General features: G+C 31.2%; 2 long non-coding RNA genes across 2 annotated transcripts in view; one reads left to right on the top strand and one right to left on the bottom strand.

Moving 5' to 3' along the window:
- The window catches only part of LOC149033344 (uncharacterized), a 45,588-nt gene that overhangs the window by 4,719 nt on the left and 13,140 nt on the right, over positions 1–27,729 (top strand). The gene's annotated exons all lie outside the window — the stretch shown is intronic.
- On the bottom strand, positions 7–5,097 carry LOC149033345 (uncharacterized). Its single transcript, XR_016179031.1, has 3 exons — positions 4,931–5,097; positions 316–430; positions 7–247 (listed from the first exon to the last, which is right to left on the bottom strand). It is a non-coding gene; the product is annotated as an uncharacterized LOC149033345 (long non-coding RNA).

Raw genomic sequence — 27,729 nt, 5'->3', positions numbered from 1 at the left:
GTTAAAATGAATCGATCTTAGAATACATGTTTCTACTATTAACAGAATCAACTTGCGTAGTGTTGCGTCTCTGGCTCTTTTCATTTTTGTTTACCTGCCAAGCTCAATATTTTTCTCCTCGAAGACTTATATCAGATAACCCGATATAATTTTATTACCTAAACTACAGAAACAGATGACAAACATTTTCCAGGTTCGTGCGGTATCGTTCACAAATGAAAAGTACGCATAACAATCAGTAAACATCCTGGAAATTTTGTATTTATTATCATTTTTAAGAAATATAACTTATCAACAAAAGATCAGTTCACCTACCCATAGGAGCAGATTGATAGATATTCGTGGATTCGAAGTCGTTCGTACTTTACTCCCAAAAAGTATACTCTTTGTTAATTCCTTAAACCAATGAGTCTTGTAGGTGTTTTACATCCTGCAAATTGATTCGTTATGAAGCGAAGTAACTGGTCTAAGAAATGGAAGAAGGAATAGGTCTGTTAAGAAGGTTAGGAAGAAAGGACGACACATCATTCATAATTGTTCTGTAAATCCGCTATTTCTGTTATAGTTAGTAAGTTTGTTTTAGTTAATAAGTCTGCATTCGTTGTTAAATCTGTATTTAGTTTTCAATATTAATTCTACATTCTGTTTTATTTAATAAGTCCGTATTAGTTTATAAATCCGTATTCAATTTTCATTGTAAGTCTGCATTCAGTACTAATTAATAAGTACTTATACTGTTTTGTAAAATCAGTGAAACATTTTATAAGATTGATTGGTAACGTAAAAGAATAAATTTAAAGATAAACGGATTGAAAAGTTAGTAAACTACAATTATTATCCGCGACTAGAATTATTTTATTTGTGTTGATCTAAGCAGAGCCATAGGCCTACCCCACCAGCTATAGGAAAAGGTAAGCATCTTATTTTAATTCTTAATTATCTACCTTTACACTCTTGTAGAGTTTCAGTCAAATTCATATTTTAACTATTCTCTTTCCTTTTAGTTTTTCTCAACCAAACTTCATCACTCGCAAACCTAGTCACAATTTTTTAGGTCCTACCCTGATAAAAGCTTAATTGCTTGATCAAAAACTGATATTTTATTACGTCACAGGATGTAACTAGTCACACATCCGTTTTAGTTCAAAAATTAAATAAAACTTTAATACGGTCCTGTCGATTACTTCATTCAAATAAAATTAATATAATCGAATTAATTTAATATCTTCATTTTTAATAATATTATACAAAAAGGAATACAATAAAAGGAAAAAGGAAAACAAATAAACCAGTTTGATTCGTTAATTTGAACAATATATATTAACTCAAGTTTTTTACAATATTCTTTAAATAAATAAATCAATTTAATCGAATTAGTTTTGAAAGCTCTTGCAATTTTAATATCTTCAATTTTAGTATTTTCAAAAACAAGAGAAAACAATCACGCGAAGAGAAGATAAATAATGTAGACTCCTTTATAAATTTTACTAATTAAAAAAGAGAGAATGAGAAAAAGCATTAACGTTTGATAAATCCGTACAACTCGGTTTATTCAAGAATGTATTTTTGATAAATTGATATTTGAATTATTATTATGTTCAAAATCTTTATTATCTGTATCTTTCTATTGAGACAGGAAATCTTTTGTTTTAATAATTTTACAGATTTTCCCTTTACCTAGGGAGACCGGATTTAAGCGACTGCCGGAGCTTTTATTTTTAACGTTAATAAATTTTCTAATTAAATAAGGTAAATTTCAAAAGTTGGATGCCAATTAGGTTACCCTAACAATACATATATTTTAAATACCCTGCTTATATAATGCAGTTCCGACTGTAGATCGAAACGCTACTTAAGATAACGTAGATATCAGTTAATAAATTTTACATTGTATTTTGAATAGTATTTTTGAATATTTTTATCTTTCTAGTATAATATTAATATCTTTGAATATTTTTATTTTATTCATCTGAATATCTTAACTACATTTAAATATCTTTTGTTAAATGTTTAATGAGAGAGAAAGAGATAGAAATAGAGAGAGATAGAGAGGAGAGAGAGAGAGAGAGAGAGAGAGAGAGCTTTTAGGATGAATAATTATGCTATACGTATGTATTACCTACGATTATTAATGTCATTGATAATAACAATTTTCAATTGGTTGGCAATGGAATATTCGAATAAGCATGACCCTTACAGGATCAGGTAAAACGTTTATTACTTTGTCGATAATCGTGCAAGGATACGTTGCACCGAATAATAGTAGATTTTATATGTGCTTTGCAATATATAGGATTGAATGTAATTACGTGGTATACATTCGACGCACAAGATCTGTGTGTCAAAGCTATCGAATAAATTGGTTTTAAGCTTTTAAACGATCAAAAAGTTTCAATACTGGTAAATGAACGGTAATTTATCAATAAGCTTAAAGACAAAGCTTTCAAAGGATAGTGTTCTTGTATTTTTCAAAATACTCGAATGATTTATCAATATCATAATATTATAATATCATTTTATATATATGTTAAAATTATATTCGAGGTTTAAATCTTATTATAAAAAAAAAAGTAAATACGTTGACATTATTTCAATTTCTTTCGAGTGACATTTCTCTTGAGAGGATGTTGAAAATTTTCAAGCGAGGCGAAATGTGAAAAAGATTTTGTAAGGAGTGCGTTATTATTTGAATGGTAGAGAAGAAACGAGGGGGGAAGGAATATCGATCGTGTAAAACTTAGGCAAGACGGCAGGGGAGATACGTGAAAACCGTACAAACCGCGTACAAACAATTTAAAGCGCGACATGAAAATTGCAACAATGTTATTGATAAGAAAAATTGAAAAAATATTTTATTTAACACATAATAATATTTTGAAATTATTCAAAAAACGAACTAAATATGTAAAATGTATAATATATGTACGATCCGAAAGGATCGTACGGTGATTAGCGGTATTCGAAACTCGCGCGCATCCGCTTCCATCGATTAGGATTCTAGATCGATACTTACTGTGAGCATCGATCAACCACCAGTAACTATCGAAGCGCTTCTCTAGCTACCCCCGCCTCTCGCATCCCCACTTCTCATAGCCCTAGTATGTACGTCCTGCTGGGCCAGTACAAAGGGGCATTCTTTCCTATTCTTCACCGGACGCCTACGACTACACATCTTGAGGGATTATAGAGGCTTTAAGAATTCACAAAGGTCAACGATGAGAATATCCTAATCTTCAAGACTCGTGAAAGTGAGCCCATTCAACATCACAACCCTTAAGGTTGTGATCGCTATATTTGCGGAGTGCGAGAGGTGAGATCTTTCCAATATATGTATATATTTCACATCGACGGTATTTTCCCTCGTGGTCACACCACGTGGTGCATTCTTATTGTATAATCAAGTATCATCCAGGGTTTTTATGCCGCAAGGCTTTTCCCTGACGAGCCAATAAAAAAGGCATTGTTTCTTTGGTTGGCTCAATCACGTGTTTTATTTTACACCTTAACCTAACCCTTTATTCTCCACTTCATAACATAAACAAATTGCCAGAGGACTCTTAGTTGAGGAATTTCGGCCATAACAATATATTTATATGTAATAATATGTAGAAATAATTTTAATAATTTTAAATTTTCGAGTACATGTAAAGAAAAAAGAAGTAGAATAATTATTAATAATCTAATTATTCGATAAAGTTATCAATAAATAAAAAAAAAAACTAAAGAAATTTCACGTTTCAGTAGCGTATAAGTTGAGCGAGATTTTCTTATTTTTATTAACTACTTTTTTTCCGTTCCATTTTTTTTTTTTATATATTCTATTCTATTTTTTATGTAATACTTTTTTGCTCGTTTAATTTTTTTCTTCTTCCTTCTACTCATTTACTTTAAGCCACTTTATATTGTTGCCTCGTGCACGATTCTAGGACCTCCATATTACGAGAAAACGGCTGAAAGCTCGGCTTTCACTGGACGCACCAGTTTCGTTAATGCGTTATAATTAAACTCAGCACGAATTTCCGTGTGGGGCGCATCGTAACTGGCAAATACTCCAGCCAATATCCTACGATGGTCGACAGCGTGAAATTTAAAGCTATGGTCTAGGTAGATGGGCCGAGGGGGGAGAGGGCAGGTGGATGTTTCTTTTAATGTCTTCGCATTTCCACAATTACGTTCGCGGATTCTTAAGACCCGTAATCGACCTTCAAAAAAAAAAAAGAAAACTATGCAAACGAATATCATTAAAGAAAAAAAAAGAAAGTGAATTAATTAAAATGATTAGCCATTATCGTATAATTATATTATATAGTTATATACAAAAATAATTCTATGAAACTAAACGATTGCGTAGAAAAAAATAATTTAAACGTGCATTTTAGAAATTATTTCAATTCTTTTGCATTCCGTTAATTTTACTATGGAAACTAATTTACCCTTTTTATGGATTATGAAGTTTTTCTCAAACGTCTTATTTTTCTAATTTTAATACTAAATTTTTCGTAGTATCTTTTTAATTAGACAAGTTCAAATTTCATGTGAAAAATGATAAAAATCATGATTATCATTTTCCCAAGAATATTTCGCTTATTTCAATTAATCGAATGATAAGAATATATGTATATCCTAAAACCGTTTCTCTCTCTCAGAGGTTTATAATTTTTAAATTTTGTATTTTATGATGTAGACCACAAAATACGTATATTCCTTTACCCGATTTATTTAACTGGTGATCCGTAGAAATAAATATACAAAAATAATCCTAAAAACTTATTAGTGTTACATGCAAATAATTAACAAAATAATAGTCAAATAAGAAATTGTAACGAGTTGAACACGATTAATGCGTTAGAAATTATTTTAATGAAAGTAACATTATGCGTAGTTAGAAATTGGCATATGTTATTTCAAGACGCATCATCAGATACTCAACCGCAGGGGCTATGACAGCGATAATGGTGAATTCACAAACGTTCCGAACAGAGTTAGCAGGCGTTCGAGGACACTGATACAGGTAGCTTTATTGCTGACAGCTTGATGCAACTGAGTTTCAGCTTCACTCTCTCTCTCTCTCTCTCTCTCTCACTCACTCACTCACTCCCTCTCTTTCCCCCCAATCACTCTCTCTCTCTCTCTCTTAATCTATCTATCGGTCTCTTCTCTATCCGGTTGGTACTTCACACTCCTAGACAGACATATATACACCTGTATACATATGTATGTGTATACAGTAAACCCCCGTACATGCGCAAGTGCAGAGCATTTCTGCTTTTCCGACCATATCGACTATGTTCTGGACAACGTTCTATAGAAACATACTGTTCTCTACACTCTCTAACTATAACATACATAGCTTAATGCCCATCTACATTCGAGTACGCATTCCTTCTGTCCTTTGACGAACTTCCCGAAGTGATGGTAAAGGGACACAGGGATAGGGGTTGTAGATTATCCCCCAGAAGCAAACCAACGAGTAGGTGTGTGCTTTTATCGATTTGTTAATTTGAAACAATTTCACGTCGACGGTGCGGAATAATTTACAACCAGTTTGGGATTCTTTCATTTTATTCTTTTTTGTCTTCTTTTTCTTTCTTTTCTTTTCTTTTAATGCTTCCTTTTCTTTTTTACCCTCTCTGCTTTCATTTCTTTTTCTTTTATTTTTTGTAAATTTTTACAAATGCCTGTCTGGCTTTCTGTACTTTGGTTTTTATTCAATCATTTATTTTAGAATGAACTATATTGCGATAGTAAATGTGCGTGGTTAAGTAGTCTAGGTTTTTAAATTTATTTGTTCGTTATTGTAAATGCGAAATATTGTGGTTTTAAAATAGGTAAAGAGTTGTCATTGTAACTGAATTATTTTAAAAATAGGTAGACTATTTTAAATAAATTTGTTGAACTTTAAAATATTTAAAAAATATTTCGTATTATTTTGTTGGTTTCTTAATATAAATAAACAAATTTTTGTAAAATAAGAATAAAATAAATAAAATGCTACGTGCTCTTTTCAATTTGATCAATTCAAGAATATTTTAATTTATGTAAAATAAGTCAATGAGCTTAAAGATGTTTTAAAGAAAAACTCTGCATAATTTGATGTTCTAAATCTCAAAGAAAATAAATTTATAACGACTTGTCTGACGAATTTTATCATTCTAAAAAATATTCTAAAACCGATTCGTTAGCTTATTTAAAATATAATTTGTACAAATATAATAAAATATATTTATAAATATAATTATTTAAAATATAATTTTTGTAAACTGTTAAAAATAAATATAACTACGTCCTATTAAAATTCAGTATAATTTTGTTTTAAAATGGATAATTAATTAAATAATATATATCAAAATATCAATAAATAATATAATATATATCAAAATTCGGTATAATTTGTTTTTCAGATCGTTGTATAAATAATACTTAATAATAGAATATCATTTAAAAAAATAATTATTAAATAAGAGATATAAAAGTGTTTGACCTTTGGATTGGATCTAACGATGACATGGAAAAAAAAAACAAAAAAAGAAAAAAAGAAAGAAAACGAGGAAAAGAGAGTAGTTTGATGAGAACGAGTCATAAGAGTCGCAAGAAGGGTTAAATGAACGAAGAACATCGAGAAATAGTTTGAAGGAGGATAAGAGGAAGAGATGAGTTTGGGAAAGGGAGTTGGAGTGGGTGGAAGATTGAGAGGGGATCCTTCCTTTTTGTCGAAGCATTAGGTTACTCCTATCGATCTCTTTTTCTAACCTTTCTCGGACTAGTTCCTTCCTATAGATGCTATTCGTTCAGAGTGTTCGCCGTTTTCAAACGGCCGTAGTGGCAAAAGATACAAGGATGAAAGTATCCTACTCTCCTCTCTCGGATGTTGTAAAGAGAAACAACAAAAGTGTGAGAAATAGTAAAAGAAAGAGAAAGAGAGGTAGAGAGAAGAAATAGGAGAAGGAGGAGGAGGAGGAGGAGGAGGTGAAAGAAAAATACCGGAGCAAAAAGTATCTTCTTTTAAAAATCCCAACGAGTTCTCGAAGGATTCCAAATGTTTCGTTAAATTTCTTTTTTCCTATTTTCTTTTCCGTTCATTTAACTCTTATCACTCCAATCAACAACAGCCAGGGGTTGCACAAATGCGCGTTCTTTCGTTTTTTTTCTCTCTTTTTTTGTTATTTTTTTTTATTTTCCCTTGCTCGGTATTTTCATTTACAAGCACATTACGATTTATTATTTTTATTTCATTATTTGAATAATTATTTTCATAATTTATCATCGTCGTATTATGATATTTTAACGATTATTTTTATTACCACAATTTGCGGTAATTTAAATTACACACGTAATCATATTTGTCACGGTAACTTTTCGCAGATATTGTCTATAGAAATAATGCGTGTAAAAGTTTCTATATACAATTTCCAATTTTTTGAGAGGAAAAGGATAATGGTGTTGGGAAGAGGCCAATATAATCCGACAATTAAATATTACGATAATACTTGTTGCGATGATAAAGATAAAAAATTATATATATATTTTTTTTATTAATAGAAAAATATACAATATCAACTCTCAACTGAGAATTATAGTAATTTTTACTAACATGATACATTAACATGATACCTTACGAATAATGTTACAAAGGAATAAGTGTAAACAGACATAAAATAAAAAGAAATAATATATCTTTATTTTATTCTAAACACTTTCCTTTCCGTTTTTGTTAATATTAACGAAGTAAAAAGACGAAAGACTAAGAGTAAACATCCTAGATTGTTGGATCGAAGATTTTGAGAAAGCTAGATACAGAGTCTTACAATCCGGAAAGGTTCATTTTCTCTTTCTCTCTCTTACATATACACACACACACTCTCTTGATCCTATTTTAAAGCAGAAACGAGAGGTAGGTGGTGGGGAAGGTGGGTAGGGGGTAGGAAGAGGGAAGAGAATACAGTGAACATCCATTGGGGATAGGTACGAGTGTAGTCGATCGTGAAGATCGAGAGTAAGGCGAGAGATAAAATCGCGTAAGTTCTTGAGACACACAAGTGTGACTCTTTCACGTTGGACAAACGTTGCTGTTTTCTTCTTTCTTTTTCTGTTTCTGAAGTATAGAAAGAAACAGATAGACAGAAAAAAAGAAAGAGAGAGAGAAAGAAAATGGTTCTTGGGGGGTGTGTGTGCATGTTTTCCGGGAAACGTTGGTGTTCCTTCGGGACCTAGAATAAAAGAGCACCGCGTGAAAGACTAAAATAGGCGAACTGAAAGAAAAGGATGGAAAGTGTAAGAGAGACGGTTAAAGAAAAAACGAGAGAGAGAAGGTCAGTGAGTGAGAGTGTGACAGAGAGAAAGATAGAAAAGGACAAAAATAGAATGAATGAGTGAGAGACAAAAAAGAGCGAGTGTGATATGTTGAATAGAAAAAGATGGAAAGAGAGAGAGAGAGAGAGAGCGTAAAAAGGGGTGGCAAGAGGTGGGGTAAAAAATAGAGGGAGGAGGGAACGTAGCTCGTCGTCTGGAAACTACTTAGCAACTTCCGAAGGCTCTTGGAATCGACGTTGAAGAGTCAATTTTAACTTTATCTCTGCGGAGTTTGCGGATTCTTCGTTCTCGAAGTGATGCCTTCTACCTCTTTTCCCACCCCTTTCTCTACCACTCACTCTCTCTCTTTCTCTCTCTCTCTCTCCTTCTTTACGGCTTACTTTTTCTTTCTTTTATGTATTCTCGCAATAGCGGGAGGTACCGAGCAAGATATCGTTCGTAAGTTCCATAATATTGGTTTCGACATTGGAACGAAGAATCACGAAGGATATCGAATTGGGATCGGGTGAGCTTCCTTGAGATCGTGAAGCCTCGAAGAACGTGGCTCGCATCTTATTCTTATCTATGTCTTCTTATTCTTTTTCTTACCAGGTTTATATTAGTGTATATATATAAGAGTGTATTTGTGTGTGTGTAGATGTGTGTAGAGTATGCGTACTCCAGCTTAAACATATTGCAATACTTGAAAGAGAGTTGTTCTATGTTCACTTCTTCGCATAATACTTCTATAAAGTTAAGAAAAGTTCATGAACGCTTAATTTGGTTCGAAGTATTTACTTATATAAAATAAATTAAAAAGTTTCATACACTTGTGTTGGCAATTTTTGTTTTCGGTTGTTTTTCTTTTTCTTTTTTCTATTTTTTATTTATCCAGATTCCCTTCACAGTTTTTTTACATTTATGGAATTTTGATTCAATCAGTTTTCACAACTCGTACACTTCATATATGTATATTTACATGTATATATATATATTCAATAACATTATTAATCAATTTGCAATATTAATGCAATAACATTATTCATCATCAAACTTTCATGTGTACTGATTTTTGTCTCTGAATATCTTTTGAACGCTTAATTTAATCGCCAAAACATAAGACACCATTTTTATAGAGCAGTTAATTTCCTACACAAATTTGTATTGCGCATCTTATAATAGTCATTTATTGTCGAGTTATAAAATTCATAAACAAAAATGAAATTTGTCTAAAAATCATCAAATTTAAATCTTCAATATCATTCAAATGGTGGGGTTTACGGAAAAAAATATAAGATACCTTTTTGTAGAACATTAAATTTCCTACCAAATTTGTCAAGAATATTTTTCTGTACAATCAATAAATAATCAGATATGAATTTTAATCTATTAGACTGAAAAAAATAATAAATAACTGCGATGCGAAGGATCTTCCTATTAAAATTAAGAGCTTATATTTGGTGAGAATTGTTTTAAGGTGTCTAGCAACCCATTTTTCTGTGGCACTTGAAAAAAAAAAAGTCATATATATATATATATATATATGTTTTATTTATTACATTCAATTAGAATCGTTTGCAAATGTTTTTCGTTGAAATAAAAGGGAAAAGAAAGAATTTATTTAAATAAATAAAGTAAAATTACAATAAGACGGATATGCAAAGATGTCTTTGAACAGATGTTTCTCGATCATCCGTATTCGTAATAACTTCGTCTTCATTCTCTCTCTCTCCCTCTCTCTCTTACTCTTTCTATGTGTGTATGTATGTTTGAGTGTGTCTGTCTGTCTAGGTGATGAAATTTCGTACTTACGCTTGTCGAGCTAGACGACATGAACAGTCGAATTTCCGGATTGAATCGAACGCGCCGAAGCGCTGATCCGTTAAGAGAAACGAGAAGTAAAGGTATGGGTTTGGTATGGTATAGTATAGTATGGTATAGTATGGTTTCACACGACCGAAGCGTACGACGTAAATGAAATTTTGGTACCGGGAACACGATTACTTTGTTGTGCGAGACCATAGCCGTCCGGGAAATTGGACACTCGCTATTAATTTAATATGGAAGGATAGAAAAAGAGAGATATGTTACTACTGACACGTACAATCTCGAGAAAGGATTCCACGCATACGTGCGTTTGTTGAACTAATATAAAAATTTGCGGACGGAAAAAAATGAAAGTTAAAAAAATTAACAAATTTGTCAAATGATATTCATGCTTATTATGCAACGATTCGTCGAAAAACATTCGACGATACTTAATGTAATTTAAATTATATTTTCTGGTTTGCTAGTGAAATATTCGTTAAACGTGTTTGGGTTTAATTTTTTTTTTTCAAGTTTCCTAAGTTTTTTTCTTTTAGTAGAAATTATTTTGACTTAGGTTTTGAATTATTAAAGAATTGTTTACTTTTATTTTTTTTTATTAAAATGAAATAATATTTATCATAGAGAATGAAATTTTCTTCTCGAGTTTTACAATTTTGAAGAATAACCTAGTAGTAGAAGTTTTTTCTTTTTCCTGGAGTTAAAAATGTCAATACTTTACAATGTCAAGGATATGTACTTAAGTGAAAGAGATAGAGAAGCTCAAAGCAATAAGGGATTTCTCTCAGGATCACGACGATAAAAAGAGAAAAGTCATCTTTATAGTTCTATCTTCTGATCTATGTGAGATCGATGATATTTTCTTACGTGGGAAAAGACGTTGATATGTTATACTATACTATATTATATACTGTACACGTTATATCACATTTTATAGATTCATTCAAGTCTGCGATATTGCGTTTTAAAAACATACTCTGCGTTTCCTTTTTAACGCATACTTTGACGAGAAAAAAGAAATGGACGTTCAATGTTAAATATAAAAAGTGATGTACAAAAAAAGGGTAAGAAATAAAATCATCGGAAGAAAAAAATTATCGTAAAAGAAGAAAAAGCTCGTATGTACGAAAAGAGAAACGCTACTTACTTTATTAATAGAGAAATATTTTTCTTCTATTCGCTATTATTTTTCTATTACAATGGATTCTTACTCGATTGTATTGTTTTTCATTCGATGAATCAGATTTTTCTAAAATCTTCAGAGAGAATATAAATTCCAGAGTGGATTTTTTCGATCGCTCGAATTAATTGCTGAATTTTTTCTCGCGGAAACATTTACAACGTGGTTTTCATTTTTCGTTTCATATCGACAATCATTTCAATCCTGTGAAATAAATAAATTTCTTTTTTTTATATTTTCTTTTAAAAAGTATATAGATAAAAATTTGTGTGAGTGTTTTTACGAAATATTATTATGATAATTTTATTCGACAGCTTGTGTTTCATTAAGTTGTAATAACAATGTATTATAATTAATTAATTATTTGTCATATTTATAATTTAAATTTTTGCTTTAACATTGACAAATTTATTAAGAAAAGCTTGACACGTTTTTGTAGTGTTTATATGAAATAAAAAAAAAACCAAAATACGTAAATATTAACCAAGAAAACATACCAATTACCGACATTTGGACGCGAATTAATCTTTAAAGTTTCTTTGATGTTTTTTTGCAACACGTCGATTAATTATCAACCCTCCCTCCCCCACCACCCTTGCACCTTTTAGCTCGTCAACGTACATCGGTTGAAATAGAAAAAAGGGAATAAAAAATACTTAAATAATAATGAAAAGAAAAAAAGAAAAAATCATCGTTTGTAGGAAAACTTTCTCTTGGAAAATGAAGTCAACGTTTGCTACCGGAGTTTTGAATATGGTTGCATCATAAACACTGTGGTTTTGGGTGCCAATCTTTTGCGTAATGCTTGTTTTCACGATTCTGATAGCGCTATTGGTTTTCTAAATTATTTAACGAAAGGCGAATAGTAATGACATATTCGTAAATTTTAATTTGCTGATTTTGTAAATATAAAATTTCATAAATACGAACATACGCAGGCATCTATGTATACGCATGGATGTGTAACACACATATATATGTTTTATTTCATCCCAAAGAGAAAGGTGGGAAAAAAACCTAATCCAAATTCGAACGAGGCTTGTATAGAATGTGTATGTTTTTTATTAATTTTTTTTTATAACTTGTTTTATTTATTTATTCATTTATCTTTTCCATACGATCTCTCGTACATACAAATTTCCCTCCTTCCACCTCCCTACCCCATCTTTCTCTTCCTCTATCCGTCTGTCTGTCTCGTATTTCTATATTTCCTATTGTGTTTCTTTTTTAATTTCGTTTTTATATAAATTATTTTCTTTCTTTAGTTTTTAATAAATATACTAAACCAACAACCGGATGAAATAGAAATATGTTTGCCAAGGATTAAACAAATGAATACTACACATGTCCTAGTATTAAACGTTTTATGTTACTCACGTAGTAGCCGGGTTTGAATGTATATTAAATATAGTGTCACTGAAATAACGTGTATAAAACACACACACACGTATACACGTGTTTGGTTTCTGTCGATAAAAAAAAAACCATTAAAATGTAAAAAAGGAAAGAAGGATAAAAAAATAACAAGAATTTTATTATTTCTCATTCTACGTACCAAGTTTCGCACGAATAACGCGAAAAATTCTCGAAAATAATTTGCAAAAACGTGAAGGTAGACGTGCGTAAGGATGCGAAAATTCGTGAAACGTTTACGTGTTGGTGAAATGTTTTTTTTCTTTTTTTACGAGTCCGCTTATTTCGAATGAAAATCTATCGAGAAACGAACTACGAACTCAACTTTCGAATCGTACGTACGTACGGTTGGGGAAAAAAACCATTTCAGATTTCAATTTGTTCCCTTTCGTAGAAGTAAAGCCGATAAATGGCCTTCTCTTTTTCGTGAGTAGAAGATAACGCGCCCAGCTAGTTTCACTTTTTAGTTTTCGTTTTTGAAAATATCAAAACAATTTTTCTTTTGCTATTGGATTTCAACGTAAAACTCGAAATTTAGTCCGGATTTATTCGTCAAAAAAATATTTCAAAGGTTTTTATGTTTCTTTCTCATTTATTTAAAATAATATTTGTGATATTTTATTATAAATAGATACTTTGTTTAAAAATTTCTCATAAACTTTGTTCTGACCAAAAGATTCTTCAATGAAAATTCCTCTGATCATTACTTATATGCTATGAAGTGGAGAATAAAGGATTAGATTAAGGTGTAAAATAAAACACTTGATTGAGCCAAACAAAGAAACAATGCCTTTTTTATTGGCTCGTCAGGGAAAAGCCTTGCGGCATAAAAACCCTGGATGATGTTTAATTATAACAAGAAAAGTCTACCACATGGTGTAACCACGTGGGAAAAATACCGTTGATACAAATTATAATAATGGAAAGATCTCACCTCTCGCTCGCTACGCTTACGTTCCTTAACTAACTTAGCTTAACTCTTTTGATTTCGATATGTATTCACAGGCTTCCTATGATGGACTGTAAGAATGTCCTTTTGTACTGTCCCAGCAGGGCGTACGGACTGGGGGTAAGAAGTGGGGAGGTGAGAGGTGGGGGTGACTAGAGGGGCGCTTCGGTAGTTACTAGTAGTTGATCGATGCTCACAATGAGTATCGATCTAGACCTTTAATCGATGGAGGTGGATGCGCGCGAATTTTGAATACTGCTAATTACCGTACGATCCGAAAGGACCGTACAAACTTTGTTTGATATATATTTTGCGTAATATAATTATTTGATTTTTTGCGATACTGACGATATAAAGTTATTTTAATATTCTTATATTTACAAATAAATTTTAATAAATATTACAATCGAAAAGATACGATTTTAATTGTAATATTAAATTATTTATTTATATTAATTGAAAATTTTTATTAATATTTATTTTAATTAATAGAAATAAATAATATATACATTTTGTAAATATAAATATTATATATATATATATTATAAAAAGAAAGTTATTTATATTGACCACCTACCTCTTTCTTGTTGGTTTGTTTTTCTCGTCTTATCATAGCAAAGAAAGTTTCTTCTTTAAGTGAGAAGTACTTAAGAGTTCTCCGCAAATTAGCGGACTTCCTTCTGCTTTATAACGTCAGATAAAGAAAGAAAAAAAAAAGAAAAAAAAAGAAAAGAGAGTTAGAAGGGATGTTTGAGAAAGTTTTCTTTTTTTTTTATTTCGCTCACATTTCGGCACATTTTCGTGGATAAAGAGGCTGGCCGTTCTACCCGGAGATCAACGAATCATGGTAAAAGGAAGCCGACGACTACGACGTTGAAAGCTTCAAAAGCTTTTTCCAACGGGCGACGAAGAGAGAAGTTATTACCGACTGTGGTGGAAGTGAAACAAAAAGAAGGAAAGCAAGGGAGGAGAGAATAAAAAAGAAGAAGAATTTAAATGCCCAGTGAAAAGCGTTAATGTTCAACAAAAAAAAATAAAATAAAATAAAAACCGTGACCCTCGGTCATATTCGTCGTGTTGTCGCAGTCGAAACGATTAAGATTCGGATAATGTACAGAAAAGTTTATTTTTTTCCAACTTACATTAGTACATTAGTCGTCGGTCAAGTTTAAAATAATAAGGTTTGATACTTGTTTCCCTTTATATTTTTACTTATATTTTTCATTTAAAATATCTATTTATAATAATATTTTGTGAATAATTTTTTTAGGGATATTTTAATTATAATAATGATTAGAATTTTTTTCTTATATACATATATAAGAATTATTAATTATAAAATTAATTTATTTTATAAAGGGTATAAAAAAGCGTATAAAAGTGCCCATTTGAGATTAGTATAGTCGAATACAATTTGTAATAACGTAATATTTTTAATACGATTAATGTATGAGTTAGTCCAGAATTGGAGATTTGTACTATCTCGTGCATTGGATTTGTAATGGGCTTGTTGGTTATTCAGAAATTTGACTGATATTTTCAACATATAAATTTGTTAAAAATGTATCAAATATAAGAAATAACCTAGACCTCTTTGGAGAGGGAAGGAGCTTATACTAGTTTTTCGTCCACATCTTCGACACTTAAAACTCTCCTACATATATATTTAATTAGGTAATAATTAATTAATAATTAATAAAGTTAAATTTTCATTATGATAAAAATCATATAATATTGTTGTCAATTTTTTATTAGACTTAAAGTTGGAATCATTCGATTTTACACGAAAAATAATATATAGAAAAATATATTATCAAATGTCTTATTTCGATATATGCACAAAACCAGTATAGTTATATACGTCTTGACATGTTTTGATACAATACATGAATGGTAGGAATTTTCCGGAAAATTCAATATTATATAAGGGACTGTTTGCGACATTTTCCGGTATCTATCGTACGTTTAAACTCGACATTTCTGTTGCTTGTTATATAAACCCTGCCCATTGGATACTATAACTATTCACATTCTTACAAACATCTTTCCTATTTTGGAAACTGATTATTATTAAAGATGCCTTTAATAAAACATCTGTTACGATCGATTATGGTTATCTCTCTTATTAAACAAGTTTTTATCTGCTAATTACAAATAAACGAGTCACTTATATTGCACTCTTGTTTTACTAAACAGCAATGTCGTGAAACAAATATATCCCATAGGATTAAAAAATTTTAAATAACAATACATCTTTTAAAAGAAAATAAAAAGAGCACGAGATTACAAATTTTTTTAAATGATCCTTGAATTTATCGTTGTAGAACGTACGAAATATGAAGAATTGAAGTCAAAATCTCGAATATAATAGAAAAAAAAAGTAAAATTGATAAACGAGAATAACTAGTATCAGAACAACAGTAACTACCAGCAGTACAAGCAGTAACAGTACCAGGGAACAGCAGGGGAAACTAAAACGCGCGAAACTTTTTTCGTTTTATCCGAAACGATCAATTTTAATTTAAGCCCTCGAGATTGGTATCGATTCATGCATTTTCTCAAAAAAAAAAAGAATCCCGGTTAGAGAATGAGAGAGAGAGAGAGAGAGAGAGAGAGAGAGAGAGAGAGAGAGAGAAAGATGAATATATATATATACATTATATCTATACTACCACTTTCCAATTTTCTTTAGCAGTATGGAAAAATCGCTAGCGCCTACACTTTTGGAAAAGTGTCGTTAAAGCAGGTGCGAGTCCAACTTGAAATACGATTTGCGAGATGACGCAGGACGAATTAATCTTTGACGGGAGAGTAGCAAGTTCTCCCTGCTACCCCTTTCTCCACACCCCACTCTGAACATTCTGACCCTCCTTCCTCAATTTCTCCCTTTACTCATTCTCTCTCCACAAAACGGCACCTTTCGACCCCACCCCGAAGTCCTGTTCCGGTTATATAGGATATCAGGGAATGGTGAACGAGTGAGTGAGAGTATGAAAAAGATGTTTAAAGAGAGAGAGAGAGAGAGAGAACTACTAGCTAAACCCCTCACACAGTTAGCCCCTTCTCTGAACGTAACCTCCTCACCGGTGAGAGGAGTCTGACGTCGTTGTTGGAATGAAAAGGTTTGAGTGGTACAACAGGAACGTCGAATGTCGTCGGGAATGAAAATTGGTATAGACGTCGTTCACCTCCACAAGGCCATATTGTATGACACCGCGAGATTCGGATGATTTATTACGTAATATCACGGTTCGAGCGAGAAACTCCAGAGTTTTCCCCATTCTCTTTGCTATATATATATATATATATATATATATATATATATATATATATATATATGTATGTCTCTCTCTTTCTTTCTTTGGTTGCTTTAAAATTTTCAATTGAAAGTTTGACGTTAAAGGTTCTATCGATGTTTTCGATCTATCGACTTTTATGCTACACACATGGGTATATGATAGATATATTTTGTTTTAGATAATATTTTAACGAAGAACACGTTTAAAGTATATACTATAGTATTTGTGTAATATACTGTATCGAATTTTATTATTTTTGTTTTAATAAAGAATATTCAGTTGTTATATTGTAGTAAATGATTTATAAGTTTTTAAGCTAAATAAAGAAGAACAAATTTTTTTTTCTTAGGTTAAACCGTAGTAAATTAATTTCATACGTTTGAACGTTAAATAATTTCTTTAATAGATAAAGAAAAAAAATTATATTTAAAATATATATATAAAATTAAATTCTGTTGAGTTAACAGAGGACTATAATACTAAGTACAGTCTGCTGTTCGTAATTTAATTTAATATAATCCATATCCCCTTTTCTTTCCTAATACAATCTCCCATTTCTAAAGTAAACTTTGAAAACGAGTAATTTAGGGAGTCTGTTAAAAATTCACAAAAGCATTTTGTCGACAGTTTCAATGTTCAAGTAGATTCCCTTTTTTTATCCAGATCCTTTCACTTCTCCTCTTTCTTCTCCTTCACTTCTTCTTCTTCTTATTTTTTTTCTTTTATTTCATCTGGCAAAGAAAGAGGGTTGTTAGATAGATGCGCTTGCGTGTTTTGAGCAACGCCGGCGAAAATGAAGAGCATTTTCCAATTTTCGTCTAGATATGACGCTGGCCTTAGCCGATGGAATCCGCAATGTTCTGTACGTGATGGTGTTACAGATTTTCATCTTACCCAACTGAACAGGGTGGTAGGCTACCACTGTAGAATGATAACTTTCCTGAACGACCCGCTACTCTTTTTACGTTACCGCGTTTGATCTTTTGGCGAGTTGCATCACAACCCTTACTACTGTGTATATACGTGTATCTATAGATATACATAAACCTAGTGTCTCAGAATGATGTTTTGTCGAGTAAAACAAAGCCCTAACACAAGCCTGATGAAGCCCTAATAAAACTCTGCCAAAAGAAACGATCGTAAACGTGAAAACTGTAGTGGAAATTAAATTGAAAATTTTGTACTCTTGTAAAGCAATTTCCGGGACACCCTTTACATGGTTTATATATGTATGTATACTCTCTCTCTCTCTCTGTGTTTGTGTGTGTGTGTGTGTGTGTGTGTGTGTGTGTGTGAATGTGAGAGAGAGAGAGAGAGCGAGAGAGAGTCTGGATATTTTATATATAAAAAGGTGCAACGATGCGCCACGTTTTCTAACCAACCAGTTCGATTTTCCTGACACCTTTCGTTCGACGTCCTTTCGTGTTAGCTGATGTTGCTGGCATTATTGTTGGTAGTGTTAGTTCTTTTACCGTTGGTTTTCATAGTACTAGTAACGGTGTTGGAACTGGTACTGGAACTGGTGCTGTTGGTTCTAACGCTAAAGGCAATTCAACGAAATACCTTACAACTGTTAAAGAAAATCGCTTTTACCCTTCGATAAAAATTGAACAAGAGAAAAATTGTCTATACGTTGTTCTTCCTGACTATTAGAAAATTTTCTAGTTGTATCTAACGTTTTTTTCTTTTTTCCTTCTTTGCAAAAGAAAATGAGAAAATATAAATAGGATATGATTAGGGGGCAAAATATAATTTTAAAGTGAAACTTCATAAGCAACGATAACGATACAATTTTATGAAACTATATGAAAAAAGAGAGAAAATGTGTGTGAGATAGACACTTGAACACTCGATCGACAGTTGAACGAAATTATGGAAGTTTCTAGTGTGCGTGCGTGTATGTTTATATGTATGTATGAGATATATCGATCTATAGTTATTGTATGATACGTTTGTTTATCAAAGGTTAAGTGGGGGGTGTGATGATATATATATTTAGAATGTTCAATATACCTTAATTGATTGTTAATTAATCGAATAAAATGTATATTACAGTTTAAAAGCATCATATATAAGATCGACGTACCGTTCTCTTTGCAATTTGCCGTTAAACTGGCACGTTGCCCTCTATGAAAGTCAATTAAATTTCTTTTATTGGCCGTTGTTTATATGACTTTTCTAAGGCTGTAAATATGTGTGTGTATAACGAAAATAATAAGCTTTTTGTAAATAGAATTTATTCTTCGTAAAATCATATTAACAATATTCAATAAAAGAACTTTCATAGAGGACAATAAATTAGTTTACTGTTGGATTTTAAGGAAGACAGTACGTTAAAATTTATACTCTATATTTTCAGATAACAATATATATTTCCTTCGATTATTTAACAATTATTAAAAGGTTACTATTATTTAAGGACTACACTAATGCACTCTACTTATATTACAGGAAAATTTTACCCACGAAGTTATTACTGCGCAGGAGCGATAAAATAATGACATTAAAATGAACAAAATGCTAAAATCAGACACTTAAAATCTTGAAATGTATTAATTATTTCGATTATTTCTGTTCTACACATGCGCAACATTTGGAAAGTCATATGAACAACATTTAACAAAAGAAAGTTCATAGAGGACAATGACTCAGTTTAAGCGGTTGATTTCATAGAGGACGGTACTCATTCGTACTTTTAAATTACAGTACATATTTTCTTTGATTAATTACCAATCATTTATATATATAAGGTATTTTTATTATTTTAATATAATATTCTAATATTTAGGATTGTTTAAACTAATATACATGTGTTTTAACGTTCCTGGCCAGTGATTACTTTAAATTGAAAATTTTCATCAAATAAAATGTCGAGATAGAGTTTCATTCATTCGAATTAAATGTAATTTTAAAACGAATGTACTTTATATTATTCTTACTTTAATGGATATTTCAATTGATTTTGATATTAAAAACCATTTAAATAACAGTAAAAAGCAGAGAATAACTAATCGTTAGACGTGGTATTCCACTGTTTTTACAGTTATACCAACACGTATGATTTTAAGGTACTGTTATTTCTTGTACGTTTTTTTCATATTCGTTTAATTTATTTGTTATAAATAAAACTTCCAAGTTAAACTCATTAAATATGTAATTCTCATTTTCTATATAAGAAATCCTCAACATTCTATATGAATAATTTTCCAGCAAAAATCTAATGTATAATTTTAAGAGACCATTGGTTGTATATTTAAATCAATTGATTAGTTTTTTAAAGATATTACGAGTTTTACTTTTATCATGCGTGGAAGCTACACATATCCTTTTTTATTTTTAAAGTTTATTTATTATTTTTTTTCTTTTTCTTCTCATTCTTCTTTTCGTTCGGAATAAATTACCAGTAAAAGCGTGTATATTTAAATGCGAAGTAGTTTTACTGTTACAGAATGTATTATAATGTGAAGAAGAAGAAGAAGAAGAAGAAGAAGAAGAAGAAGAAGAAGAAGAAGAAGAAGAAGAAGAAGAAGAAGAAGAAGAAAAAGAAGAAGAAATAATAAAAAATAAGAGAAAATATAACTATAAGGCAGTTTTCTATTCTCTTTCTATATATATCTCGAGATATGGGTTAATGTTTCGCTTGGACTTGCTTTTATCTTTTCGCTAGAGATCCGGTCGAGGTTATTAAAATAACTTGTTACGGTCGGTTAGCGTCATTTGCAATTGTAATTCGATGTTTGTTTGTGATATTATATACACGGTTTATCGTAATGTTTGCTAGATTTCCCCTTTTCCTTTTCCTTTTTTTTCTTCTTTTCATTTTTGCAGCTTTTATTCCATGTTCTTATAAATGGAATATATTAAAAATATTCGTATCCACTAATGGTATTATTAAAAATTAATTATATCAAAATAATTTATTTAAAGCACTGGAATGAAAAAAAAATATCTGAGAATATCCGTTATTAAATTTAAATTAAAATATCCGTTCAGATTTAGTTTAAAAAAATTGATATTAGAAAAAAGAAAATTATTTCTTATATTATATATTCTTGTAGAAGAGAAAAGAAGAAAAAAAATAACCAAAGATTGAAGAGACATGTAGTAGTAGTTTTTTTCTTGGTGTTATTTCTGTGGTGATGATGGTGGTGGGGTGGGGGGAAGGATAGAGGACGGTTAGAAAAGGTAGATTTGCGTTTTGCGTACAGGGTACCATAAGTAATCGTCGTTTGGGTGGAAAAGGTAGGATGTAGAAGATAGAAACCGAAAGAGATAACAAAACTGGAGAAAAGAGAAAGAAAGGATGAAAAAGAGAAAAGGAAAGAGAGAAAGAGACAGAGAGAGAGAGAGAGAGAGAGAGAGAAAGAGACAGAGAGAGAGAGAGAGAAAGAGAGGGCTGGAAAAGAGAGAATGGTCGCACCAGATGCGACGTGTGGCCGGATGTGACTGTTCGCAAAGGAAGAGGAGGAATTATCTCGTTGATGCTGAAAACGAGCGAGACGTGTTCCTGTTTTCTCTTATTATTCCTTTTCCTTCCACTGTGGTATTACACAGACCAACCCTTCCCGCTCCATTCTCCCCTTCTATCCCGCTCAAGCTTCCTCCCCCCACCTCCCACTACCCCACTCTCGCAATCCTTACAATTCCTCCACCCTATTGCTATCCTCGGTACGGTCTTTTTTCTTTCATTTTTTTCTTTTCTTTTCATTTTTTTTCTTTTATTTTTTTTTCTGTTCTCCAACGATGTTCCAGTTACGGGGCGTAATATTAATTTGTCGCGGTGGAGGGGGCGTGTTACACGGAGGATAAGCAATTTTATTCACCGCTCGTATGTACGGTCGAAGTACCTACTTGGAATTTTATTTTGCCATTCTTTTTACTTTCTTTTCATTTCTTTGTTTTTTATTTTGTTCTTGTTTTTTTTTTTTCGTTTTTCTTCTTCTTCTTCTTCTCCTCCTCTTCCTTTTTTCCCTTATTTTATTTTCTTTTTTCTTTTGTATTTCTGCTCCAGAAATTCTGCCACGAAATTTCTGGGCAATCGTTTCGATTTAATTATCGTTAACATTTTTTTTTTAAATAGAAAAAAATTCAATCAGTTATAAGTAATTTGTGCTAATGTGATACATTTAACGTGAATTGTAAATAATAAAGACATGACAATGATAAATGTAAACATACATAACTTTATTAGAATAACAAAATGATTAATTAGCCGAATTTTGTTCCTAGATCAGGTGGGTAGAATCTTTCTGGTCTACGTACCAAATCAGTATTTTCCAGAAAATTTTTTTTTGCCAGAGGATTTTGATGTTTGGATAAACGAAAGTTGCAGCGTTCACTGAAGTTTGCAATTTCTTCTTTTATTGTAGGAATTTTTAAGTCTTTGTAAATTCTTTCATTTGTTACATACCGTGAGGCATTGCAGATATTCCACAGGGTTTTGGATTGAAATCTTTGAAGAATTTCAATATTTGAGTTACCAGTGGTTTCCCATAGTTGAATTCCGTATGTCCATATGGGCTTCAAAATTGCTTTGTATATAGCAAGTTTACTCTCCAGACTAAGCTTAGGTGCTCTCTCAATGAACCAATATAGCTTTCTGACTCTCTCCTTTGGGTAAGTTGTCTTTGATTGGATGTGTTGTCTACATGTCAGTCTTTTATCCAATACCCTGCCGAAGTATTTGACCGAATCTTTGGTTGATATAACTACTTCATTTATGGTTACAGGAAAATATGTACGGTTACACATTTTTGATGAGGAAGAAGTTTGGGAGTTTATTGATAACAGTTGGCCAATATACGTCTACTCACCTGAACTGACATGAGTGAGTTTGTTGGCTTCTATGCTCTTTAAAAAAGCTTTCCCTTTTGGAGTTAGGATATTACTGCCTTAGAAATTATGCTAGACATTTAGATTACCCCAGCTATAAATTTGGAACCTAGATTTCCAAAGAAGAGATCAAATTCTTTTTTTTGTATATGTATTGGGTTTATGAGAGCAATAAAATGCTGAGATGTTGAGCGAACTGTGGTAGTTGTCTATCATAATGCTTTTTGATTGAAGATATTCTTATTTATAGAGCGCAAGTTCATAATGTTTTAATATCCATCATCCTTCTCCACCTCTTTCTCTTTCTCCTTCTTTTCCTCCTGGTTATTCGATAAGTGAAACATTAATAGCAATTAGGAATGTGGTTTCTATCGATATTAACGAATTAATTTGGATATTATTTACTCTTCAATTAAATTTAATTTAATAATAGGAATTACTGTAATATTAGGTATTAACATCTGGCCGATTATTTGATTATCAATGTAATTATAAGATAATTTTGCTCGGAATTACTATTTCTTATTATTTTTGGATTTTTCTTTTAAAGGAATAGTAGTAATATTTAATGATAATAATTATTATAGATAAAGATTGCTAACGGTATATTTTATATTATTAGAAATATTTAATTTGGTGTTTAAGTATAGAAGTTGTTGAAATTCTTATAGTTGGTTCTTTTTTCTGAATTAATTATTTTCAATACTTGATTTAACCAGCAGTATACCTAAAAAAATGTTAAACATCCTATACGTTGAGATAATACTTTATTCAGAATTGGTAGTATTCCTACAAGCGTGTGAAATAAAGCGTAATTCGGTGCGATCGATGTACCGACATTTCGCTTCGCTCACTCACCAATGTATTTCCTTTCGACCATCGATAGAATTTGCGTTATCCGCTCGATAAGCATGAATTATGTGCTTCGATAAATTTATAGTTCAACGTACAAACCGTGGCGTTATAACTGTATACATTACCATTGGTAATATGTAGGCACATTTATATACGATGATATAAAATAAGCAAAGAGTGTTTGAATCATTTTCGTAGATTATGCACCGAGAATCCACGATATTCTTATAATCTTTATTAATAATGCAGTTGTTGCATGTACGTGTGTATGCGTGTGTGTATACATATACGTTAATTGTGATCAAATATTCCTTGCTAGGGTAAAAACTATTATAATGATTTCTTCAAAATTTATTATTATTTTTAAAACAATTTAAGTTAATCTTTATGAATACTAAATTATTTGTCATCATTTCAAGCTAATCGATAAGTAGGTATTTTGATCCAAACGTATTTAGATTAGTGAGAAATTTTTTACAAATAATTTTAAACATTAATTATATTACTTTTCGTGACATCTTATGCTAATATTTTGTCGAAATATTTAAAATTAATTCCGATTTTGTATTTAAAAAAAAAAAAAAATACTAAATCTCAGTTTAAATATAGATTTATTCACATCATACTTTCCTTAAATCTTATGGATTAATTTTGTAATCTAATAACCATAGATCGAATATGGTAAATTAAATTAGATAATTGCTAGATAAATTAAAGAGACTTTTTTTTTTGATTGGTAAGAAAATAAGTTAGAAAGTGGTATAGTTGTAAGACCGATGTCTCTGGTAACGCTTCACGAATGTACCAGATCTAGCCTATAAATTTGTAAAAGCAACGTGAGCGATTTCACCCTCGGGAAGTAAAGTCGCTTGGTAAACTCGATCGTCTACGGGCTATCTAACTGGCTTAACGAAACTTCATTTTGTCCTTATCTTTAAAACATGACGTTTCATTTTCTTTTCTAGCTAACATATTACATATATATATATCTATAATATCAGTACATATATATATATATCGTACATTATCTCGTCTGGTATTCTTCCAGCAAATTAGTAAAAAGGATGACAGCATTCATTACCGAAGAAAACCGGTAGAGCGGAACATTAATTCTTCTTCCTACTAATAAAACTCAGTCCGGAGAAGAAAAGAGATTTCTCATTTGCACGAGTATTTCATGGTAGCTTGTTATTTTTCTGTTTCTTTTTCTTTCTCTTTCTACTTCTCTCTTATTTTTCTTTTTTTTTCAAACTTCTTTTCTTTTTCTTTTTTCTTTTTTTTAATTCTTTTAGATGTTCATTCTCATCTCTCCTATAGCTATTTCATAATACTTATGTTAGACAAACAGTTCGCCAACATCATCCTTTCGTGTTTTACCAAGCGAACACACGAAACACTAACGAGATTACCTTAGCCCATTCGTTAAGTGGGTAAAACTTACTTTTTCTTTTCCCTATTTCCACCTTCTATCTATCTATCTCTTTCTCTCTTTCTCTCTTTCTCTTGCTCTTTCTCACTTTCATCCTTTCACTCTTTCTTTGTACAGTCTCGAACGGAGCTCTTAATTTCGTTCGAGTTTACTGTGATTTCATTGGCCTTACTTTAAACAGAAATGAATACTACTACCTATACTTTCCTGTGATTTTCTTTTTTGTTTATTTTATTTTTATTATTTACTCTTTCTTTCTTTCTTTTCTTAGCTTATTTTACAAATGTTTTCTTTAATTTTCTTATCTCATCTTTTATTCGTACAATGTACAATTTTCGGCTTATGGTTCAGTCAATGTACGAAATATTTTAGATAAACCGAGCATTTCTTGTTATCAAAGAATAACCCCATCGAGTATAAAGGGTAATTGCTCTATACGTAATATAATATACGTGTATGTTTTTTTTTCAATATTATATTTTACTGAGTGAACATAACATTTGTAGTTACGTTACTGGAGTTTCCATTTGGATAAAATCGTCGACAACAAAGTTAACTTCGTACCTACATCGTCTAGCATCATATTATAAATCGTAACTCTTGACTCTACTTTTTTTTTTTTTTTTTTAATTTAATTTTTCCTCTTATTTTGGTATTTTCTTTTCACTAACAAACGCGTGTATACAGTGAAAGAGGGAAAGGACAGGAAAGAAAAGGGGAGAGTCGGATACTCGTTGAAACTTTGTACTCGTACAATACACGCGAGGCTTTTCACGAGAATGTTGTGAATGAGAAGAGAGGATTTGCGAGGAAAAGGCATGAGGATGGAGGGGTAGGAGGCGGAAGGGGATGCGAGAAGAGGAAAAGAGAAAATAAGAGGAAAAGGAAAAGCACGAAAGAGCTTTAAGCTGCTCGCACTATGCCATTCTATTATGCAATATGCAGATTGCGGTTATACTTTCTCTAACGTGTTTTCTTCTTCTTCTTCTATTTCTTCTTCTTCTTCCTCTTCCTCTTCCTCACTTTCCTCTACTTCTTCTTCTTCTTCTTTTTCTTTTTCTTCCTGTTCACTTTTTAGGGCTTTCAAATTTTACGTCGAGTACTTAAAAAAGACACGAAGACATTGTTGAGATTGGAATTAGAAAGTAAGAAGGAACTTTTGTTTTCTCACTTTCTCTCTCTCTCTCTCTTTCTCTCTTTTTCTCATTGAAAATATTACGTTAGTTTCTCGAAGACGTGCGTAATTTTCCTTGACGGATTCTTATCTTCTTTCTTTCATTCTTTCTTTCTTGGTTTTCTTTTTTTGTACTTTTTCTCTTTCAACTGAGAATAGAAATTTTGCAACTTTCTCGTAGGTATCGCGTTAAGGTCCGAAAGAAAATTAATGTTAACAACATGGTACGAGATATTTGTTTAAAATAACTACGAAAATTCTTTCACTTTTGTACCTAATAACGATGAAAAATTTCACTATGTCAGATACCTTCATCTTCAGACATCCAATACTCTCTCTTTCTCTCTCTCTTTCCCTTTGATTTTCATTAACGAAATGCTCTTAAATCATTGTCGAACATTCCTGAAACAAACTAACAAATACGATTAAAACTAAACGTTTTACACGTTGAGATATAAGTTTTAAGTTAATTATTGTTCGAGTAAACGATTAATTAGCAATTACTCGACGTTGTTAAATCTTAATTAACGTCTCTCTCTTGTTCTCTCTTTCTCTTTATCTTTTTATGTTTTTTTTTACACGTACTACGACGTCTTTGATTATAATGTATTTTCTTCTTAGATCTATCTCATTGAATAACTTATGTATATCTTGCACAAAAACAATAACGGAACATTTTCTGAGTAAAGTAATTCTCTTCAAAGAATAAGCTTTTTCTGTACTACTACTATTACTACTTTTACTTCAACCCTCATCCCTTCAACCCCTCTCGTCAATCCACTCTTCCATCTCTACTTTTTCATTTATTCATTCCACAATGATATCGATTCGCGCCACCACGAGTAAAATATTCGGTAAAATAAAAAAAAATAAAAATAAAAAAAGTAAAACAAGATTGAAAAACTATTGGAAAATAGGGGTTTGATGGAGAGTAAAAAATTTATCGAAAGTGGTTTTTTTTTTTCTTTAAATAAGAAAAAAAAAATCAATAAATAAATCTTTAACGAGATTAAAACGAGAAAATAAATCGATCGAACCTATTTACAATTTTAAGCTGGATTTCATTGACCGTAAGTTAAGTAGTATGTCTCGTTAATATGAAAAAGAAGACATCGAACGGTTGGAGGAAAAGGTTTTTTTTAATATGCACTCTCCGTCGTCGCGACGTTATCGCTGATTTATTCGAGAAATAACGAGTACTTACTGTTCTTCTCCTATTTTTTATTCTTCTTTTTCCTTTTTGTTCTTTCTTTCCTTTTTTTCCTTCTCTCTTTCTCTTTCTCTTGAGATCCTTTGAATTTTACTTTACCTCCGTCCAAGCTTCGTATTTCTCGTTTGTATTTTACGACGATGTCTACACTGTTATCGTAATGTTCGTTCAAAGACGACAATTAATTGGCAAGATTAACAAGCTTCCTGTGTTGTAAGCTCGTAAGATAAGCTTCACAGATTATTATAATTTCTCAACCCGTTTGGATATCT

Source organism: Polistes dominula, unplaced genomic scaffold (genome assembly GCF_049000335.1).
Source record: "Polistes dominula isolate Pdom_NZ unplaced genomic scaffold, Pdom_raw_medaka contig_49, whole genome shotgun sequence".
NCBI lineage: Eukaryota > Metazoa > Arthropoda > Insecta > Hymenoptera > Vespidae > Polistes > Polistes dominula.
This window is presented reverse-complemented; position numbering and strand designations above follow the sequence as displayed.